General features: G+C 39.4%; 1 long non-coding RNA gene across 1 annotated transcript; it reads left to right on the top strand.

Moving 5' to 3' along the window:
* The first annotated feature begins 266 nt into the window (after positions 1–266).
* LOC128818013 (uncharacterized) lies at positions 267–4705 on the top strand. The gene is made up of 3 exons (XR_008440368.1): positions 267–322; positions 615–791; positions 4329–4705. It is a non-coding gene; the product is annotated as an uncharacterized LOC128818013 (long non-coding RNA).
* Positions 4706–9929: the final 5224 nt, after the last annotated feature.

Here is a 9929-nt window from a genome sequence, read left to right as displayed (position 1 = left end):
GAAACAGCCAGGGTCTCATTATATAATCATGAATCTCTGCTCCAAAAGTACGACTTATTATTCAAAAACAGCCAGTTTTCTGGGCAATAGCCCAGGGCAGTACTTTGCCAGAGGTCTGTAGAAACCAAACCCATCCTTTTCACTTTGCTGCCAAAGGGATTGCAATAGGCTCCCGATGATATCACAGTCACTCCTCTCGCCTAGAAACACAGTTGGAGAAATCATCACAGAGGTCTCCAGGGTTAAAATCCAACCTCTCAGAGTAAATCAGTTGGTTACCAAAAGACTTCAGCAGGCCCCGGATAGTGCTGCAACATGACCAGTAAGTCTGGAATTACTGTTTTGAAACTGAAGTGTACTCCAGATCCTTAAAAGCAGACACTTCCTTTGGAAAACTCTCCCTACAAACCTCTGGCTGCACAGAAAAGCACATTTAGCCCAGTCTCATCCATACTCTCAGCTGGAGGAAGCCTTCTGAACTTTCAGAGTCCTGTCATATTGAAGCTAGAGGCGGAGAGGCCGAGGTTCTGCTTCTGTAAAGCTAGAGAAGGAGTGGGATGATGCATGTGTGGGGAAAAAATATCATAAAAGTGTCTTTAATTATTAATATTCAGCAGAGCTTGTGAGGGCCCAGTGGGAGTTAGGACCCCGGAGTGCTGAGCCACAAAAGGCTTTTGACCCTGCAAGGAGATGGGTCACTACACAGAAATCCCTGTGGCAACAGAAACCAAACATGCTCTCAAAGCAACAGCATCCTCTCAGTCAGTCACTGAACAGCTCGATTACCTTGGGTAAGGCACATTGTTATATATCTCCTGAAGCCCTGTCTGACACATTGGCAGCTGAAGCTCTTGCCAGGAGTGTCCAGCCTGGAAAAAAAACTGCCAGGAGCAGCATCTTATGCTGCAACATTTGGATTTTACTCCAGTCCCACCCCCTCTGCCCAAGTCTAGAGCCCTACAGCACAGCTGGTCCTGAGAAGCACACCTGGTGCAGGCAGCCCGGTTTGCAAGCTGCAGTGTGAGATGCAGATTGAGCTCTGGGTGGGAGCCCAGACAGACAAGACCGTGAGCTGCCAACCCTTCACATAACAAAGAGGGCAGAGAGTGGTGGCAGCTGGTGAATGGACACTGAGAGACTTGGGAGGAAGAGCGAGACTTGTGAGCAGGTAGATTGCGAGGGGAGAAAAGCCCGGGGTTCCTTTGCTGGGGATACTCCTTGGAGGCACCAGCTCGGGCTGTTCGTGTGTTACCGTGCCCTGAATAAATGGCTTTATGGAACGAGACGTCTGACACTGCCATGGGAAACCCGGGGTCAAACTGGTCAGCTCGATTAAGTGACAGTATTGAGATCAGGCTAGGAGTGATGAGACCCCTTTCAACACGGCATCATTCTGAAGCTGGCCAAATTATTCTGGAACTTGGTTGGCTGTTGCAGGCTGTGTTGGATTTATTAATAGTGGGCTTTCTACACCATTATAGTCCATTTTTCAGGATCTAAAACTACATAATGTCAATACACTACAAGAAATGCCTCATCCCAGATCACAGAAAGCAATTTCAGTAGGTGAAACTATAACGGTAGCAGCATTTTATGTCAGTCACTGATGTAAAAAAAGCAGCTCCTGTCTACTATCTCCTCAAAGACACCCTCTGTTTTTCCTAAATTAGGTGTGAAATGACACATTAGGATATGGGCTTCCTACTTCAGGGATAGAAATGTGCAGTCAAGCCTGCAGATGACCAAAACACCGTCTAAACTTCGACAAACACAGGCATATGCTGAAGATATGGGTCGCAATATCTGGTTCCAAGTTCTAGTCCTGTACAAAACTTCTAAAGGTGAATTCAGGGCAATTACCTGTGCAAAAGCATCATTCTCACTTCAGAAGCCACATCCACAGAGGAAAGTCAGTTAGGAAGGGGCCTCAAGAAGATTTCTGCTTTACCCCCTGTGCTGAGGGAAATCATAGGTTCCTAGTTGGTGTGGTGGTTGTCTCTGTGACTGAGACAAATGTGAATTAGTGTGGAAGAAACCACATATTGGCTTTTTATGATACCAGGTTACTTCTTAGAAAGCTGCATGGTCCAGGAGGGTAGATTGCGGTTGCAGCAATGAGATTTGTTATTAATTAGATCTTTGGCTGGAGCTTAAAGGCTACATTATATCTCTTAGGTCAGACTTTCCTACTGCCAATGCCATCAAAGAATTTGTAATTGACTCCATAATTCACTTAAATTTTTCTGGCATTACTTTGAGCACTACCTGATGCTCCTTCCTATGTAAGTTCCTTACAGTGTACAGGGTAATAATGAATTATTTAACCCTTGCATATATGTATTTTATTTCCCATGCATAAAACATCAATTGAAATCTAGATTATTATTTTTTTTTATCCATAGAAAGCAACTATCTCATATTTCACATGGACTTCCTTGTGACTGCAAAGACATCCTGGAAGAAAACAAGCAATTCAGGGAAACTTGCAGCTCAGCTTTCCTTCTCTCTTGCCATAAAAAAATTAATGATTTATTAAGAAATTGGTTCTGGCTCAGCTAATCTGACTGGCAAAGTCAGAACAGTGCCTTCCTGTCTGCTATCCCATCCCTAATTAGGTACTCCAAACAGTTGCATTTCATGGGAAAAGACTTATAGTTTCTGCAGCTACTGTAGAAAACTCACTCTTGAGCTGCCTACTGCTCCACCAGGAATTGTGGTTGGCATACACTGTGGTGTAAATTTCATGGATTAATGTCTGAGCAATTAATGGCAGAACTACATGAAAAAGTAAAGATATGTAATAAAAATAATTAAAGAGAAGGAATAATAATTAAAAAGAAATTAATATATGGTAGTTCAAATGCACATTACTATATGAGCTAAATGAGTTTTCTTCATATTCTTCTTCGCAGACATGAATGAGTATTCCCCTTCTGATCAGGAGCAAGTACACCTAACATGGTAGCAGGGTTTTATTTTGTTTCAAAAATAGCAATGTTTTGTGGCTATAGAAATAGAAATTAGAGCTCCACTATGGAAATACTCATTCTCAAGGCTGTCATTGTCTCTCTACAATGTTGCGGGAAAGTGCTCGTGAAATGGGAAGTGAAGTTGTAAACACTATGTCAGATGTAGCTTTGACAAAACATTAATTCACTTCAGCTGATTTGGTTCACTATCTTAGCCTCAGCTACCATGTCAGCTTCCAGAATGACAACATGGATCATGAAGAGTTGTCAGTCACTGATAATATTCTAACAAGGAATATATGAGAGAGAGCTATGAGTTCCTCCCACTGCCCATGGTATAAATGCTTGATTGGTTTCCTGAGCTAGAGGATGTAAGAAGTGTGCTTTGAGGTGACCCTGCTCCACTATATCTCCATATAACATTTCTGGTTTATAGGGAAGAAATCAAAGCAAAGGTGACTTGTCTGACACTACATGGTGCTAAAAACAAAATCTGAGTGTCACAAATCCTGGTACAACTGCAACCTTTCCATTTCATACCAACCTATTTCATCTCCAGTTCAGCAATTCCAGGAGCAAGATTCTGTGCCTGGATTTTATGAGCTACTTGCTCCTTACATTTACTTTAGATGAGAAAAAAATGCCATGGTCTAGCACTGAAAAATCTCAACCTTCCCCACCACCTGCTACTCTCCTACATACTTATATTAGCACAGCATACACTGGGTTAACAGTTATCAACTAAATTCTCATCCTCTTAACATTTTTTTTAGCCCTTGATGAGTGAAATTTCACTTTATAGACAACAACTTGATTTGTTGTTTACCTGTCAGTCATGTCCTCAAAAGCACCTCATGGTCTGTGAGGGCTCTGGCAAACATAGACTGAAACCACTTCTCTCTGGAGCGTTGCTTGTCAAGGAATTTTATACTTTGGTCTTTTACACTGCAACATAAATCCTACAGTAAACATAAGGTAAACTTTGTATTCAAGTGGATACTGCTTATTTACAGAGTTTATTACTTCCTATCTTGTCAAATCTTCACCACCTTTGATTTACATAATACTTGTCATCCATAAGGGCTTTAGACGCTTGTTCCAAAATGCTTGTGTCTGCTGCAGGCATTCTTGCTTTCCCAGGACAAAAAGCAGAGCCACCCTCTCTCTTCAAACTCCACAACACAGAGAAAGGGAGTACTGCTCTCCACTGGTTAAAAGCCATGCTTCAAAATGGCAAATACCACAGCAGATTATATCTGTTACAGGCTCACATGAACTACAAAGTAGTAACCAGTAAGCAAGATTTCTATGCTGATATCTTAAATGTCTTAAAGAAATGCCTTTCTCTCCCTAACACAGGCTGCTGCAGAAGGATGTCTCTCCAGTATTTTACTCAGAGAGGCAGCAAATCTCCTCTGCTTTCACCCATGGCTGATAAACAGCAGACACATTTGGGAGCAGCTGAACTCCTGGGCATGGTTTGCACCATCATCAATCTCAGCCCTGCACCAACTCCTTGAGCAACCCCAAGAAAAAAACACCAAACAAACCAACAAAAAATGACCCTTCTTGTGCTGCTGTCTGCATTTCATCTGCAAGGTGAAGAAAATACTAACTTCTTATCAATGTAAAATGTCTGTCAGTCCACAAGGAAACCTGCAACTCTACAGATGTTACCACAGACTGCTGAACAGCCATTTGCTACTGTCAATAAAGCATAACTCCTCTGGGAGAAAAGGCAAAAATAATTGTAATAGCCAGAAAATATATTTCAATACAAATATACGATGCATTACAACAACACCATTATTATTATTATTATTAGTAGTAGTAGTAGTAGTAGTAGTAGTAGTAGTATTAACATTAACATTAACATTAGCAAACTATAGTTATTTGATGTTTGGATTTTGATCGAGAAATGATGCAAACTTTGAGGAAAAACGTTCTTTGTTCAAGAAAACAAAAATTTTTCCAATCCTCCCCCTCTAAAGACATGCTCATTTTGGAAAAGAACAGATAAAACTGACAATTTACTGAATGCTGAGCAAGAGTCTCATCCCTTTGACATTTCATCTTCTTGAATAGTGGTATTTCCTCTTGTGATAAAATATCACAGTCTCTCCAGCTTTGAGATCCCAGGCATCAAGTCTAGATGAGCAGTTGCCAATGAAACAGACACTCCTGGCACGTGGTGGTGACCTCCAGTGCAGGTATGGACATGCCCATAATGGAGCAATGTGTGCCTCTGAGCAAGGCTCCTTTAGGAGGTCCATGTTCCTAATGGCATCTCCAGCTGGTGGCTCTCTCACCTCAGCAGGGCCTTGAGGGATCCTCCCAGGGGCAGATAAGGAGAGAGAGGCCTTCTCTCCCTATTAGAAGTCACTTGCAACACATGACATGAAAGATGATAAAAGGAAACAAGTCTTGAAAACAGAAGTCTGAAGTGCAACCTTGCTTGAGATAAGTGCTTGGATGTCTGGGTCTATTCAAACTGTGCAGCTCTCTTGGGTTTGTGGCAAATGGGCTGTGAAATTTCCAAGGCAATTGACTGGTATGAGGTTATCACTACTACAGGGAGTGTAGGAAGCAACTCAAAGCTGATTTTCCTGTCTCTCTATGTGCACAAAAGTCCAGGACACAGCTACTATTTGGTACATTGACTGCCATTAAAAAATGTCTATCCTTTTTTCTCTGCTCCTTTCACTTTTTTCACCCTCCTCAGTTTGGTGCCTTATGATGACATTTGAACTCCTGTGCAGGGAAAGTGAATGTGCCCCTGCAATCTGGTAGTGCTCTACATCCACTTTGCACAAGCATAAATTATTGAGCAGTGTTTCAGACAGCAGCAATTGGGTCAACACCATCCACCCTCTCACAAAAAACAATGCTTTTTGCTTTTGTCTTGTTTGCTTAATCTGAAAGGTCACTGCAACTGGAAGCATATGTTTATTCTTTTATATGGAAAATATAATATTACTTATTTCCTTCCTGAGAAGCCAGAATTGCTGGAATAACCACTTCTTTCACAGCATTACTGCACTTCACTTCTTGTCGTGTCTGGAATCTGGAATTTCAAAAGGGCATAAAATAATGGAAAATCTATGAACATTTCTGGAAAGTAAAAAAGGGAAATATTTATTTGTGTTGTCTCTAAAAGTACAAATTATTATGCATTTCAAATTAGTTCATCCACTTTGCCTGACTTTGTGTTCCCAGGGGCTGTCAGCCAAAGCATTCGCTAAGGCTTCCCAATAAGTTCTTTTGAAAGGATGCATTTTCTTTTTTTATCATCAGCTTTGTTTTATCTGCAAAATGATAAAGAAATAAATCTATATTAATGATGTGTACCCACACAATTAATTCATCCTTTACTTTTAATTTAAGATTTCAGAGTTTTTTTTGCAGAGCAGTTGTATAAATTCTGTAATTCTGCAGTTCTTCCCTGTGGACCCCCTTAGCAGCTTTGCCAGAACTGAACCTAAGCTTAGCTGCTAAAGCAGAAATTGTACATGTGTGTGGAACAAAATTTCCTGGTGTGTGCCAAGAAAATACTTTAATTCATTAACAAGGTAAAAAAATCAGAATAAATGGACTTTATTTATGTAGTAAATGGTCTTTATTTATGTAGTTCTGCAAACTACACTTAGAATTTCTGAAATATTTTCTGCAGAGTTTGAGCTTTAACTTATTTTAGCTCTGATTCTCCTATGGGGAATTTCTGGTTATTCTGAGAATTTCTGATGGATAAGAACCATGGCATTTCCCTGATTTCCACATTAGTCAGTGACCAGGAGTCTCACTCTTTAAAAGCTCTTTGCTTTCTTGAAAATAGAATTAGTATTTGATGCATGTGATACCTGGAGACCAAGGGTGAAACTCTGTGCTTGAGAGTCTTCGTGGAACTTTGCTCTCAGTGTTATCCATGTGATCAACAACATTCCTGCTCAGGAGTGATAGGTGAAAGGAATGAAAGGCACGAGGAAAAGTCTTTATAAAGAATTTAAAAAATAGGCTAAGTTTTGCTCTTTCACATGACTTCTAGCATGCCAGGAAAAAAAAAAAAGAAAAACAACTAACTTTCTCTGGTTCTTCAGACATACTCATTTTAGTGTAATGATGATAAATGAAAAAATGTTTTATTTTGCATTTCAAATTTTCTTTTTTTTTTCAATTAAAAGCTTAAAAAAGATAAATTCTTCCAGACAAAGAAATAGTTCCTCACTCAAGTACAAGAGAAATCTTGCAGTAGTACTTCAGGTATGCCTGCTGTATTTTTACAGAACAGATTCCTCTTTCTTTTTCTTGTACAGCATTTTACTCCATAAGTTATGCCCTGAAAATGAGCATGAAATGAAGAGCTGGATGCTAGCTGGGTGAATGGCAGAACTAGAAATAAGAAGCTCAGGCACCTACAGTGCATTTTAAGCAGGTTTTTTTTAACCTCTGGCAGGAGCTTGCAGAGCAAGTACTTAAATTCAATCTGAAGAGGAGTAGCAATGTACTTAGCCACCAAATAAAAACCACTAGATAGACCGGTAACTTGTAAAGATGTTGTCCATGGGACCAAGAGTTTCTTTTTCCATATATATATATACATATATATATACATATATATATATATATATATATATATACATACATACATATATATATACATACATACATATATATATATATATAAATATATATATATATATATATTTTTTTTTTTTAGCTAAGGATGTCATTATCCTAGAGAGAGAAGGGTTTTTCCCTCCTCTGGAATTATATGTTAAAAAAAAAAATGAAATCTGTCTTTATTCATTATTTTTACATTTCTCTTAATAAAGAGGTCATCTACAATTTCTTCTTTTATATTTTTCATGCAAAGAAAATCACTTACAAGCCACAAAGAGATGACCTTGGAGGTCCATAAATCAATGTGACAGGTGATTCAATCAGTCACATGCCTTCTCTGATTTAAGCAGCTGCTGACTCTCCTGGAGCATGCCGAGTGCAGGTCCCAGCGGCCCTGCCAGTGATGAAGAAAGCAGTAGGTTTGCACTTTTAAAACCACTGAAGCCTGGCTGAGGAAATCACTGACACAAGTGAAATAAGAGGGACTGAATATTTAATTTGCATGATCTGCTGGCACCGTGCACACCTCCACACTGCACTTTCTTATCCTACGTGCACCGTCAGTGTCGCTGCAGAAACTGCAACTGACGTGGGGATTTTCTTTCTACAAAGTAGTACTTCAAGTTCATGACTGCAATTTTGGTGTACTTCCCAGGCAAGCACTTCATGAACTTTTAGAGAACTGCAACAAGGGTAGGGGGAATACTGTTCAAACTCAAATGGAAGATGCAGAACTGGACAGGCTGCTGAGTGTCAGCAGAAGACTTTCACCTGGTTGGCCAAATTCTCCTTAAATTCAGAATGGCTTATTATATAGGAATGACTTACTGCTAAATTCTTATGGCATTGCTTTGGATTTTTTCAGATAGATAAAATAAGAAGGCTCAACAATGTTGCTAGGGTCTAAGCAAAGATACAGTTTATCCCTGCAACAAAAAATGTATACTTCATCTACTGTGATAGCCCATATTTTTCTTCTCGTTTAAAATTTATTTGCACACTTCTATCTCAAAATACCCTGTAAATTCAACAGTTAACAGTACTTTCCAATGAATGAAACTTGTTTTCTCAATTTTACTCCTTCAGGACACCAAAGGAAGCAGAAAGAAAGATTCAGGAAGATGTTCTATGAGTTCTGAAAAGTCTCATTTTTGAAAGCAAGTTGCCAGTATGCTCCTAACTTTGTAAAATCTACTTTGAATGAGTATTTAGCAAGCTTTTGGAACCAGCAGGTTTCATACAGTTACTTAGAATAATGTCTCTGAGTCTCAGTACCATTTTTTTTAGTAGAGGATATTGTACAGATTAATTCACTGAAAGAAAATGAAAACATGGAAGAAAAATCAGAAAATGGTCAACTTATTTTTATAAAACTTGCAAAATCCACCTCTAACTTGGGGGAAAAACAATGAAAATGTTCTGAAATATATGTGGAAGAATTCCTCTAGATCCTGGAACATAAGATCTCTCAGACTACTTCTGAAGAAAGTACAGACAGTGGAAGCTCAAGCTAAAAGACACGTGAAAACCAACAGATAGCTATATAAAGCAAAACTATCCCTTAGCTTACCACCTTCTGTTTCACTGCATCAGCATGTGGCCACCATCCTGACTGAGGGGCAACTGCCTTGCCAAGGCTCTGAATTGTATCAAAGTCAAGCAAGAGGATGGGCCACATGAACATTTCACCTACAAAGAACAGCTGATTTTTCATGGCATGGTTCCTTTTTGTCCTCTCCTCCACACATGGTTTTGATCAAAACTTAATTTGGGAAAGTTTTGTGGCTAATGTTATGAAGAAAATCAGACTGATTTACTGCAATGGTCCATTTTGTCCTTGAAACGGAAAAAAAAATGGTGCACAAAAAGGTTTGAAGGATGTACTCCTTCACTCTCAGGAGGGAAAATGAGAAAGGCAAGGAAAGGTCTCTAATCCCTTTCTCTTATGAATTACTTTCCTTCTACTCACTGTGTTTTCCATCATCATTATTTTTTCATGGATCTGTTTTCTCCAAAATCTTATTGTCATCTTTCCTCCCTCAAAAGAGCCCATTAAGCATGTTCAACTTCAAAAGCTAATAGGCAGAGTTGCAAAAAAACCACTGACACAGACATGATCATTAATAATGAGCAATGGTGAGCATGGTCTTATGATTTTTCTCTTTAATTGCAGTGCATCAGCTGTATTAATGTATGTTGCCTAAACTCTATCCCACAAAATAATGGAGACTTAGGGGAACAGCAGCTCAGTCCTGATTGCTTCAGGCAGGCTTCTTGTCACTTTCAAATTGTAATTTTCTACTGAGTCCTCAGCCAGCAGTGGGGAACATGCAGGTAAGAAAA

Source organism: Vidua macroura, chromosome 1 (genome assembly GCF_024509145.1).
Source record: "Vidua macroura isolate BioBank_ID:100142 chromosome 1, ASM2450914v1, whole genome shotgun sequence".
NCBI classification, from domain to species: domain Eukaryota; kingdom Metazoa; phylum Chordata; class Aves; order Passeriformes; family Viduidae; genus Vidua; species Vidua macroura.
The sequence above is the reverse complement of the archived record's forward strand: the minus strand, read 5'-3'. Positions and strand labels throughout refer to the sequence as shown.